The sequence below is a fragment of the Pecten maximus genome, chromosome 8, assembly GCF_902652985.1.
Source record: "Pecten maximus chromosome 8, xPecMax1.1, whole genome shotgun sequence".
In the NCBI taxonomy this organism is placed as follows: domain Eukaryota; kingdom Metazoa; phylum Mollusca; class Bivalvia; order Pectinida; family Pectinidae; genus Pecten; species Pecten maximus.
In genome coordinates, this window is record NC_047022.1 from 8,937,927 (window position 1) to 8,951,260 (window position 13,334).

The 13,334-nt window shown below is 32.3% G+C and overlaps 1 protein-coding gene across 1 annotated transcript in view; it reads left to right on the plus strand.

Annotated features, from left to right (window-relative positions):
• Positions 1-13,334, plus strand: part of LOC117332427 (cytospin-A-like) — a 51,336-nt gene that overhangs the window by 12,325 nt on the left and 25,677 nt on the right. The window lies entirely within an intron of this gene.

The following is a 13,334-nucleotide window of genomic DNA, read 5'->3' on the forward strand; positions in this document are numbered from 1 at the left end:
TGTCCTACTACGGTAAGGTTCCAGTAGATTTGGAAGTTCAGGTTCTGGTTCTGGGGGGAGTGCCTGTGAGGAACTGGCAGCACTGACATTGTGATCTTTATTGTGACCTTTATTAATGTATTTAGATGTTTTTGCCTGACATAACCAAGTTTCAACTGAGGGCATAGGGTCAAATGCTGAGAGAGAGGAATCCATATTAGAAATTCTCATCAAATTGCACAAGGTTTCCTGTTTTAAGGAGCTTTTGAAACCAGTTTTGATTTGTTTCATGGTGGAAAAACTCCTTTCACATTTGGCAGTGCTTGGTGAGATAGAAAACATTATCTCAACAAGAAGCAATAAACATGACAAATTTGCTGGTCTAGCCTGAAGAAGTGAGGAATACATGTCAAATGGAGCAACTTCCCTTTGCCTGTTGAGTTTAACCTTCAACTCTAGCCATTGTTCAGTCATAACTTTGACTTCATCTTCAGACAACAAAAGTGGAAAAAATTCAGTCAAACTTTGAATCTGTTCACTGCCAAATTGAGAAAGATTTGGAAACTTTGACCATGTTGTAAAATCAAAAACAGAAAAAAGGTTGATGGGTGGATTTTGAACATTCTTGAACCTTTTGTCAACATAAGCAATGATACTGTCTAGAAATGAAGTGAAAACCTTTTCAAGGTCCATTGTAGATTTTGTGATCTTCACTTTCTGAGATCCACTTTCCCACAGGCTAGGTCATAAGTCTGGAGAAAGATTTGCTTTCAACTTGGAAATATACTCGCCCTTGCCACCTTTTAATTCAACCAACCTCAACATTGCAACCTCCAGCTTAACTGACACATACTGACACATCTGAGATGAGCAAATGGTCATTCTGAAACTGTCTGCTGATATCAGCCAAGACTTTAGTAACATCCAACATGAAATAAAGAAACCTCACAAATCTCTCCAAACAAAGTTCTTTCACCATACCCTTTGCCCTCGCCTTATCATCTCCCTTGCCAACACTTGCTGCATGGTTTATATGATACACAATAGTTGGTAAGCTTTCCTCAAGGGCAAGTAATTATATAATGCTCTATACCTACTGACTGGCTACCCAACTAGTTTTCTGTAAACCAGTTTGTTGGATGCTGACTTCATCTAGAATGGATGCAATTTCAACCAATTCTCTCCTTCTTTTGGGTGAGTAAAAATAAAACTTGAATACCTGTTGGACTGTCGATTGAAAAGTTGTCAGATAAGGAATACCTTTCACAGCATCTAACACAGCAAGCTCCAAATTGTGGGCAACACAATGTATAATGACAATTTTCCTAGTCTTTCTTGAATTTTAACTGCAACCTCACCTTTGCTACCCATCATCACAGAGGCTCCGTCAAAATTGCACCCGACAATCTTTTCATTAAGTTTTTGCCTATCAAACCCAACACTTTCTAAACCTTTATCTATGCCAATCAATACACCATCTGCAGTAGCTGAAGACAGGGGGACAATATCAACAAACTGATCATGAGTAACTGGTAAACCATTGCCACCCACAAAATGCACAAATATTGTTTTCTAATCTAGCACTGAAGAATCGGTGGAACCATCTGCCAGAATTGAAATGAATCTAGCTTTGTTTAATTCATCAGCAAATTTTGACTGCTCAGTTGAAGAAATTGCATCAATAGATTTTTTACATGCATCATCATTATGATACATTGTCCCCAAATCAATCCCATTTATCATCTGTAATTCACAAAGGTTTTAAAATTTAGTGAATGGAATATTCTCTGTGGCAACAAAATATGATGAATTAAATAAAGCTGACAATCTTCCTTTCGTAACAGCATCCAATTTTTTTGACTGAGCTGTGACAACCTGTTCAAGGGGCTTAGCTTTGTTTGTAAACACTTTCCATTTGCCTTCACATGTCAGATGTTTTGATGACTTTTGGTGGAAATGTAATGTTTCTTCACGAAAATTCCCCCCAGAAGCTGTACCTTTAAAAAGAGTTAACTTGGTATCTGCAAGATTAGGGAACTCTCTACAATATCTGCAGTACATAACATCTTGGTCGTCATCATGTACAACCCATGGATATTTCGTAATCGAGTCGTTATTAAATTTCCTTTGTGGGCCTTTTCCCCCCTTACTCGAGTCCTTTCGATCTTTATTGTGTTTGACTTCATCATGACCGTCATTTCGTTTTGGACGATATTAAAATCTCGTTGAATTTATTTGGATTCATAACAATTTGTTACAGTGTGATCTAAAATTTTACTCGTCACAAGGACGAGTCGGACCCAAGTGTTCACTCGGCACTTGCTTGTTTTGACCCGGGCAAGACGAGTGGACGAGTGGTTTATCAGACCCTGCTGAACCATTAGTTCACACCAGCGTTCGGGAAATTTCCAATTTGCGAAAAAAGCATTACACTGGCGATAGAAAATTGACTTTGACGATTTTTTGGTGATAAAAAATTGCTGATAGTTTGCAATAATTAAGGATTATTTTGAATCCAATTTCATCATTGCATTACCAGCTGATTTTATATAGGCAATAAAAAAAAAAACATCGGTTAAAACAAAACACTGTCATCGAGATAACATCTGGATAAAATAAGCTTACCATAAATTCATTGCTGACATCTTTATGGTCAATATATAATATATAAGCAAAATTTGAATTGTATTATCATTTGAGTTTGAGATATTAAGGTTAATTAGCTTAATTTATACTTATATACTTCATCTTTTTCATGTTTAATGTGCATATTGGCAGTAAATCTGATCAGGAATCAATAAGAAATGAATAAATATAGCCTGTAAGGCATTTGATTCTTTTTTAGTTCAGTATAACATTCAGTGTTCAATCTGTTAGAGTTGTAACTTTTCGAGTGTTAGGACAATGTTTTTCGGATGTTGAAGTTCTATATACCGTATTTGACCTAATAAGGGCGCAGGGCGCGAGTAATTGACAGTGGGGGCGCCCTTATTAAGATTAGTTATTCTGAAGTTTTATGAAACAGACTATACCTTATAGCAGAATACCCAAGGTTGTGGAAACGGTAAAATATTCAGTCATAAAATTATTCCAGATGAAGATATCTATTTATTATCATATATTAAGCTTAAACATCACTTGAATATTCCTGTAAACTTGTAAACCATGCCAGCTGATCTTTAGACCAGAGAACGTGTGTTCCACCATTTATGTTAAATGGAACTCTTTTGTGTTCTATTTATAGAAACAGGTAATTTCCCAGATCATATCAGACATCGTTTTCTTTGACCTATAATTGATTTACAATGTCTTTTACTAGCTTTCTGTTCTGAACAAAAGTTATTTATCAACAAGAATGAAGTCTTTAGTTTATCTTCAAATAAAGATGGTAAGTTATTATTTGTATATATGTGTGTTTAGTTTTGGGTGCTCTTTGCACTGACATGTCATCTATAGCCTGTAGGAATACACAAAATGTGGCGAAAACATGTGTTCCAGTTACTTAATTTGCTGAAGAAAATTGAACACATAAAGTAGCAAAATATTTCTCCTAAATTATTACTTTTGAACACCATTTTGACACTCAGTCAAAGATTTATTTCCTTGAAAAAAGGTAGGGGCGCCCTTATTAGGTCAAATACGGTATATACTTTTCACTAAAGATCTTTTCAAAGGGTGATATATTGCCTGTATTTTGCATGGAAGTTTTATCTAGCTGGTTTCATATGCGTGATAAACATTCTTACCTGTCATCATAAGACCAATCACAAGTAACCTAGCAGGATTGTTGCCGAAGGAGTTTTCAAATTATCTCATCTTAAATTCTCTGATTATAATTTTATCAGGAAACAATTGAAATATTTGTCAGACGGCAAGAATTTCTTTTCTTTTAATTGTCACAAGAATTTCTTTTTTTAATCGTCAAACTGTCAAATAGTTAAGAATTCACAGCTAGCGGAGAAATACCACAGAACACAGCCTTCTGGGAAATATCCAAATCATTTGTGGAAACTGTTTTATCAAGGAACTAACTGGAAAACTTGCAGAACAGTTAAAACTTAAGAGAAACTCCTGTTATGTTACAGTGTTTTTGTCCAGGAAATACTGTGGAACATTTAATACCTGGAAGCTGAACAGTTATTGAAACTGTTTTAACCAGGATTCAATTACTGAGAGCATTTATCGAACTGTTTTACAGGTGGGAATTACCAGGAATATTTTCATGAGGAAAGATATTCTGGGGAATATTTTCAATCGTTACACCTCGAATGAAATTAAACTGGGTCGTTTTTTGAAACATTTTGCTGCCCGGGATAGACACTTCAAATGAACATATATCCTAGCCGTTTTACACTGGAAATCATTATCTGTGTTGGAACTACTAAATATCTTTTTAGATATACTGAATGAAGGTGGGACACAGATCACTACCTGTTACATTGGGAGTATAGTTCTCTGTTAAAACCTATTTTACCTGGTAACAAGAGAACTGAGATATCTACCAACTTCAGTGTGAACCTGTCCTGCATGTATAATATTGTAGCACTACAACGGCTATGTAGTAAACTGGTGTTCAGATAAAGGTGCTAGAAAGCGCATGTAAACTTCATACTACAGATTGCATACTAACTCATCGATCTGTCTACCGTTATTGATCGTTGGGGACGTTATTAAACTGTTCTGCGGGGTAAACGATACCCCTGTCGTCGTTTAAACTTTTCCTGTTGGTTGAGATTCAATTTAAGGGATTATATTACAAAAGCAGGAAATGGAAGTCAGAAGTAAGTTATCACTTATAATCTAACTTTTATATTAAGTAACTGTATGTTACTGAACAGACATGCTGTTTTCTTAATCAGCATATCTTTTTATATTTGATGTGATATATACCTGCTTATAATATTTGCTAAGTTACATGAAATAATATTGTCTTTTTCAAATCATTTTCATCAAGAAATATTTATATAGATTTTAAAGATAGTTTTTTACCACTTCTAGAATTCATGTATTTTAAGATGAAAATTGTTGGCGCAGAAGATATTATCAGTGGATGGCTGTTATCTATTTTCGATCAATTCAAGTATTCTCTTGGTATGTTTCCAGTAGATAATAAGAAATGAATTTAAAATTTAAAAAATACATCCAAGAGACCTGTATGTGCATGTTTGAAACAAGCATGATATACACATATTGTATATATACCAGCATATGTACATGTAACTGTTTAAGTTCACATTATTGCAGTCGTTAAATATTTGTAGTCACAGCTTGAAGTCCTGTACATGTGCATAAATATTTGAACACTTGAAATATTTAACATATATGCTACATGTACAGGGTAAGTTGATATATACCTCCATAAAACATCAAACATATTTTTTTTCTCTGGACACAATTGCCAATCGAACTCTTTGTCAATGTAAAAACTGTAACAAACTGATGATGGATGATTTAAATGAGGATATATACAAGCATCAGAATTATGAAAATTAAGATTAAGTTTCAAAGAAATCAGAGACAGCTGAACAAATCAGACATTCTTTATATCATGTAATATATTGGACTTATGGTTTTTTTTTCAAAATTTATTTGCTTCATATACTGTTAACATCCTTTACTGGATATACGTTTGATGGTAATTATTTTTACAATGAAACCTGTCTAATCCGACACCTGACTTTTCTGACATCCTGTCAAAACCGACATTTTACTGTGTTTCCATGATGCTAAGTGTAATCAACAACAAATGCCTGACTTTTGCGACACCCTGTCTAATCCGACCAACAGTGCATTCCGCTTAATGGGGTTGCCTATTTGCGGGGACTTTTTACCCGATTAACCGACTTATGCAATAAGCCGAAATGCACATCGCCATCTTGGATTTGGTCCGTAATGGTTGTCAGACTTGGGTCGATTTTGGATGAAAATATATTTGCGTTATTATTGTTAATAAACGGTGTTTTTGTTTGTGCTTTTACTGATGTCAAATTGTCAGATTACTATTACTAACTGTATAAAAATGTATGTATTAAAATAACAAAACCTTAATGATTTTCTTATTCGCGGCACAGTTATTAACAATCGTAGCACCTCAAATCGTGGGTCATACATCCCTGTTTCATCCACATATTCCTAATTTGACATACGATCTAAGGACTCGCCGACAATTACAGCTAAAATCATTTATGTTTATCATAGAGACATTCTTATGTTCGCTTTGAAGTTTAAAATATTCCATATTGTTTCCAATTGCCAAAGCACAAGATCGGTGAAACCGAGTTTATTTAGGTCGTTTCCTGTGGTATAAATTTATACAAACTTGACACTGGCAATCACTGATAAAACAACACGAAATCCAATGTAATGTTTTTTTATGAACCAGTTCTAATCCTTACCTGAATAGGAATTAAAAGCTAATGTCGGGCGTCTGTCCTTTTACTGCTCGCTACAGTTTTTTAAATCAACTGTGTACCGGTGTCGTCACATTTCCCCGTGCATGGCGAACCCCTCTATTTGGATTCGTCACATACAGTAAGCGGTGCCCCTGCGAGATGATATTCATGAGTTCATGAATGTTCATGAATCATTCATGAACTTTCAAGAATACTGTAAGTTTTTGATTCATGAAAAAATGTTCATGAATATTCATCAAATACCTCTCATGAACTCTTCATGAACTTTTATGAATAATTTTACAAATTCATTAAGATTCATGATAGTTCATCATATGTGATTATGAACTATTCATGAACTTTCATGCATAGATGATATTCATTAAAATTCATCAAAATGAATGAAATAGTAAGAACAGTTGATAATGAATTTTGAAGAACTTTAATGAATGAGAATATTATGGGATTATGAACTATTCATGAATTTTCATGCATTGATGATATTCATTAAAATTCATCAAAATGAATAAAATAGTAATGAATTTTGAAGAACTTTAATGAATGAGAATTTGACCTTAAAATTGAACATTTTCTTGAATAAAAAAATACCTTACATTTTAAATTGAATAACAAACTTAATATCTAAAAAGTTTTAAATTTAATTCCATGTCTATATTACAATTTTGATGTTGGCTTAAAGAAGAATAAGGAAACAATAAGAAAACTTCAAATTTCCCGCCAAATTTTCCCGCCAAATTTTTCCCACCCAAAAACTTCTAGCAGGAGAGTTCCAATACATGGCAGCCATGAGGCTTTTCTCACAGAGATGAATAACATGTTATTTTACAAATGAAGGCAAGTATACCTGTTTCATGATCAATACAACACTACCAGGAAATGAAATATTCAACTCTGGAAATATGTCAACCTGTTTATAGGTAAGAATTAACTTAAAATCAATCACCATGCATGTGACCTAAATTTACATAGTGCACATAATATTCAAATAGCTTTGGCATTTCTTAAATTGCATTGCCCATTTAACTAAATTGTTCAAACACACATCATATGTGCAATGAGAATTAATGCAATAATGAAAATAAATCACTCTTATCTGAAGAATATTAAAAGGATTTTCCATCCAAATGATTGTGTAAATATACTCATTTCAAGCAGTTATGAATTTTGAAACAAGTGATAGATCCATTTTAATGCAATTTTTAATGGAAGGACTACAAGGATATTGTCAAACATGCATAGTGATACAGTTCATGACAAACTTTGATGAAATTAAGTGGTAAAATGCATGCAAATTCATTTTCTAAATAAGTTCATAACTCATGAATTAATCATGAATTATCATGAATAGAATAGTTCATGAATATTCATGAAACATGATGATTTTATGAATGAAAATCTTGATTTCAGGATTAATGAATGTTCACGAAATATTTCATTCATGAACATTCATCATAGTTTTAAGTTCATGAATATTCATGAAGGGTTCATGAATGTTCATGAATATTTCATTCATGAGTATTCATCATAGTTTTAAGTTCATGAATATTCATGAAGGGTTCATGCATGTTCATGAATATTTCATTCATGAGTATTCATCATAGTTTTAAGTTCATGAATATTCATGAATGGTTCATGAATGTTCATGAATATTTCATGAATGTTCATGAATATTTCATTCATGAGTATTCATCATATTTTTAAGTTCATGAATATTCATGAAGGATTCATGAATTATCATGTATGGAAATGTTCATGAACATTCATGAACTATGATGATTTCATGAATCCAAAACTTTTTGATATAATTCATGAATGTTCATGAACATAATTTCAAAAAAATATTCATGAAGTTTTAAGTTCATGAATTTCATGAAAATGTTCATGAACAAATCAAGAATAAATTCATGAACTATTCATGAATGTTCATGAATTATTCATAATCGTTTCGCAGGGGTGATATCAATCGATCCGTAGCAATGTCAGACCCAGGTCAAAACCTATTGTTTTGGTTTCTGCTTCGAAGATTTTTCATCCCAGAAGTAAAAGTTTAATTGTCTAGTCGCTTAATTATGCTTTTAAACCCCCATTACGTTTGGCTGCTGCTGACCCTAAAAATAACATTTAATTTTACCCGCAATTCTTAGTCAACTTCCTGTTTGGGAAAACCCCACGAGGCAGAATCAACAACATCATGACAAAACCCCGACATAACATTACCGTTTAAGGTAATATTTAACCGTTTTTTGACATTTTGACCATCTAAATTACACTATTTGTTGATAAATGTCTAAAACTTTAAGAAATACACGATGACTTTCGTGAAAATCGGAGCATTTCTATTTTTTTTGTCCTGATTGTTTATTCGAATAACCGAAAAATGCAACTTTTCCAACCCAATTAAACGCATTTTTTTAACATGATTTAAGAGTAAATGGTTTTGGTTTTTGAAATTTGACCCAATTAAACGAAATACCCGATTAAGCGTTACCCGATTAACTGGAATGTACTGTATATATGTACTATAGTAAAAATGTATTAACACCACTAAATAGCATATAGATATGCTGCTGAGAAATGGAATGTGTTTCATTTTATAATACGTACATAAAGGAATACAATGTACATACAAAGATTCTTTGTAATTTTGTATTCTATGTTTTAAAAAAAGTTTCCTTAATTATAAGTTAGTAGCCATTGATACAAATTTATTCAGGCTATAGGCCATGACATAATTGATTAAAATAAGATGTGATATTTACCAAAGCCCTTAGTCTGAACTCCTAGTGTAGAACCCTGACATTACTCAGGGTTTTGCTTATTATGACAATAGAAAATTTTAATCTGTTAAATCTGGAAAAAATGAGAGAGAGGGAGAGAAAAAAATACTCAGTTACACTTATAGTTACTTACCTTACTTGTATCTGTGTTTCAGTGGAGAGTCCAGAGATAATTCTTGGTCTTTAGATATATAGGTTATATACGTATGTTACACAAGAATATTTGTCATTTTCCTATTTATAGGTATTATGTATTAGCACATTCTGAGAATTTCTGACAACAAGGTTTTCAGAAAATACCATTGGTAAATTTAGGTCTGACACAATCTCTGACAACAAGGTTTTCAGAAAATACCATTGGTAAATTTAGGTCTGACACAATCTCTGACAACAAGGTTTTCAGAAAATACCATTGGTAAATTTAGGTCTGACACAATCAATTCAGCCAATTGCAATCAGCTGGTGTTTCACCTGAACCATTAGTTCACACCAGCGGTCGTGAAATTTACAATTTGCAAAAAAAGTATTACACTGGCGATAGAAAATTGACTTTGACGATTTTTTGGCGATAAAAAATCGCTGATAGTTTGGCTGAAATAAAATCAAAATCGAGACATGTATGTTTAAAACTCTAATACATGTAAAATTGAGTCTTAACACCTTACCTAGGTAAAGGTATATCAACATACAGGTTGTTTATTAATTAGTGCCATACCTTTGTTTGTCGATTACGTCAATCCTCAACTGCGTACTTGACTTGCGATGTGTCAGCGCTGTGTGTACACAGTCCATAGAATACAATCGTTTGAAAGACATTGACTTTTGACTCTTTGTATTGTATTGTATTGTATTGTTTATTCACTTAAGCCTTGGGGGGGGGGGGGGGGTGTTCTCTGAACGCCAACATTTTTTTTAACAATAGGTAGGTGTTGTTTCAGGAAACAATGGGAAGGTATTTATATACTGCTTCATGTATAAGTTGTCTTTTTTACCTGTACAGTCACCTGTTGTTGAACATTATAAGAGCACTTTATAAAAATGTGAATGTTAAATTGTGTCAAATATAATAATAATATGTCCGATTTTTTTAAATGTCAAAATGGGTTATTCCAAGGTGAAATAATGTCACCATTATTGTTCTCCATGTATGTCAACGACTGTGAAATGAATTTCCTAACAGAAGGATGTCCATCTATTGAGTTATATACTATTAACTTGTTTTTAATTATGTATGCTGATGATATGGTTTTAATGGCAGAAACTCCCGAGGGACTGCAAAAAATGTTAGATACTTTATTACTTTACACAAAGAAATGGAACCTTACTGTAAACACTACCAAAACTAAAGTAATGGTTTTCCAAAACGGTGGTAAATTAAGAAAAGAAGAAAAGTGGTTATATGACGGATGTGTATTAGAAACCGTAGATGAATTTAATTATCTGGGGATACAAATAAATTTTAATGGTAAATTTAAGAAAACTCAACAAAAAAATTGCTGAACAAGGAAGAAAAGCATTATTTTCAATTTCAGGAGTATCAAAGAAAATTTTTTTTAACGTTGAAACCCAACTACATGTTTTTGATACATACGTCAGTAGTATATTTAACTATGGGGCTGAAATTTGGGGTTTTCATAAAGCACCGGATATAGAGAAAATCCACTTACAGTTTTTAAAAAGATTATTGGGGGTTAAGAAAAGTATACTTCTAATTGTATGATTTACCAAGAATTAGGGAGATTACCTTTTGTAATAGTGAGAAAATTTAGAATTTTTAAATATTGGTTGAAATTAAAACAAACCGATAACTGTGTGTTAAATGCTTGTTATCAAGATATGTTAGAAAACAGGAATGAATGGTTGAATGAAGTAAAAGAAGAACTGTATAGAATGGGTGTTGGGTATATATGGCAAAATGGGGATATTTATACAGCTGATTATATTATGAATATTGTTAAATGTAGACTATGTGATATATTTATACAAGAATGTAAAGAAAAAATTAATTCATCTTCCAAGTGTTCACTGTACAAGTTTATTAGTGAAAAGTTCTACTTACAGCCATATTTATCAAAACCAATAGGTACTGCTAATTTAAAAGAAATAGCTAGAATTAGATTGTCATCACATAAATTAAATATTGAAATTGGTAGATTTAATAACTTAGAAAGAAATCAAAGAATTTGTTCCTATTGTAACAGTGGAGACATTGAAGATGAATTTCATTTTATTATTAAATGTGAATTTCATTTAGACCTAAGAAAACGTTTTATTAAGAAATATTATTATAATAAACCTAGTATGTACAAATTTATTCAACTTCTAGAAACAGTAAACAAAAAATATCTTTCAAATTTAGCAAAATATATTAAATACAGTAATAAACAAAGAACAGATTTTTTATTAGTATAAAAAAAAATGTCCTTCTACACTCTACCTGTTGTACAATGTATGTGTTAGTCCGGTTGTGTGTGTGTGTGTGTATGCGAGTGTGTGGTTTTTGTATTGTATCATTTCTGTACATGTATATACACCAATGTATTTGTTGAACCGATGAGCCGTAAGGCTCAAGGAAATAAAGAACTTGAACTTGAACTTGAACCTGAGATTTACCTGTGTTCCACAGCATACAGAGTTGTATTTTCCCACATTTTCTTACAACATACAGTGTACATGCATGCATTCAACATAAAGAGCAATAGAGTAACACAGAACATAGTTTTTAATAATTTAGCAACAGATATATTATACCATGTTATAACAGAAGTTGGTCATAATTGTACTTATTTTATGCCATAGAGAAAGTTTATATAACTGAAATAAAAATGTACATAGAGAAAGTTAAAAATGAATATACATACATGTGCATGTACATGTTCCTCTCAACAAAGGCAATATAGCAAGTTTGAGAGCGATATGCTGGAGCACCTAAGGAAAACCAATATTATTTATTAAAAAAAAAAAATAATTAAATAAAAATGCAAGAGCAAAACCCTATTCATTAACTTTTGAAGATTTTTATAATCACTTACAGTCAAACTTGATTAACTTGAACTCGGATTACTCAAAGACCCTGTTTAACTCGAAGTATTACTCCGGTCCCGGTCAAAATCCTTCTTATTCTTAGTAATAAGAACTCAATAATTTTAATTTAGTTGATGTCTTCAGAGAGCAACATCCTGATATTTCAAGATATACATGGCAGAAGAGTAGATCAAGAAAACAAGCCAGACTCGATTTTTTTTAGTATCTGTAAGCTATTTTATTACCAAGTGTTTCTGATTCAGGCATATATTCCGGTTACAGATCTGACCATTCCTTCCCCAAAAAATATTTTGAAATTTAATGAGTTTAAAAAAGGTAGAGGTTTGTGGTAATTTAATAGTCCACATTTACATGGCCAAAATTATCTTGGTATTATAAATAATACCCTTAAAGAAATAAAAGCCCAATAATGTCTTCCTATTTACAATCCTGAAATGATACATAATATTCTAGACAGAGATTTACAATTAGTTAAAGACGGACAGCTATTGAAATTAGAGGAAAAAACACCGATGGAAAATTAAGTCAGAATGACGGAGATTTGGAAAAATTGAGTAAGAAAATATAAGAGAATATTTGAGTAATTGGAATTAAGGGAAGTATAATAACAGCAAAAGCATTATGGATTGAGGAAGGTGAAAAAAAACCCAACAAATTATTTTTACAGTCTAGAAAATAGGAACTTTATGTCAAAAGTAGTTCCAAAGTTACAGCGAGATAATGGGGAAGTAATAACAGAACAAGGGGCTATTTTAGATGAGGTTAAATATTTATACGAACAATTATATGGGGTTCATAGTGATATTTGTGAGGTTAACTCTGATGCTTTTCTGGAAAATTATGATATTCCTAAATTAAAAGAAGAAGAGGTAAATTGTTTAGAAGGTATGATAACTCTAAATGAGGCAGATGAAACACTTAAAAACATGAAAAATAATAAGAGCCCCGGGTCGGATGGATTTACTTTTTTTCAAATGTTTCTGGAAACAGATCTATAAATTATGGTTATATAAACGGTCAATTATCAGTTACCCAGCGTCGGGGCATTAATCACTTATATACCTATGGAAAATAAATCAAAATGATGAGATTATGATGATGATGATGATGATGGAATGGA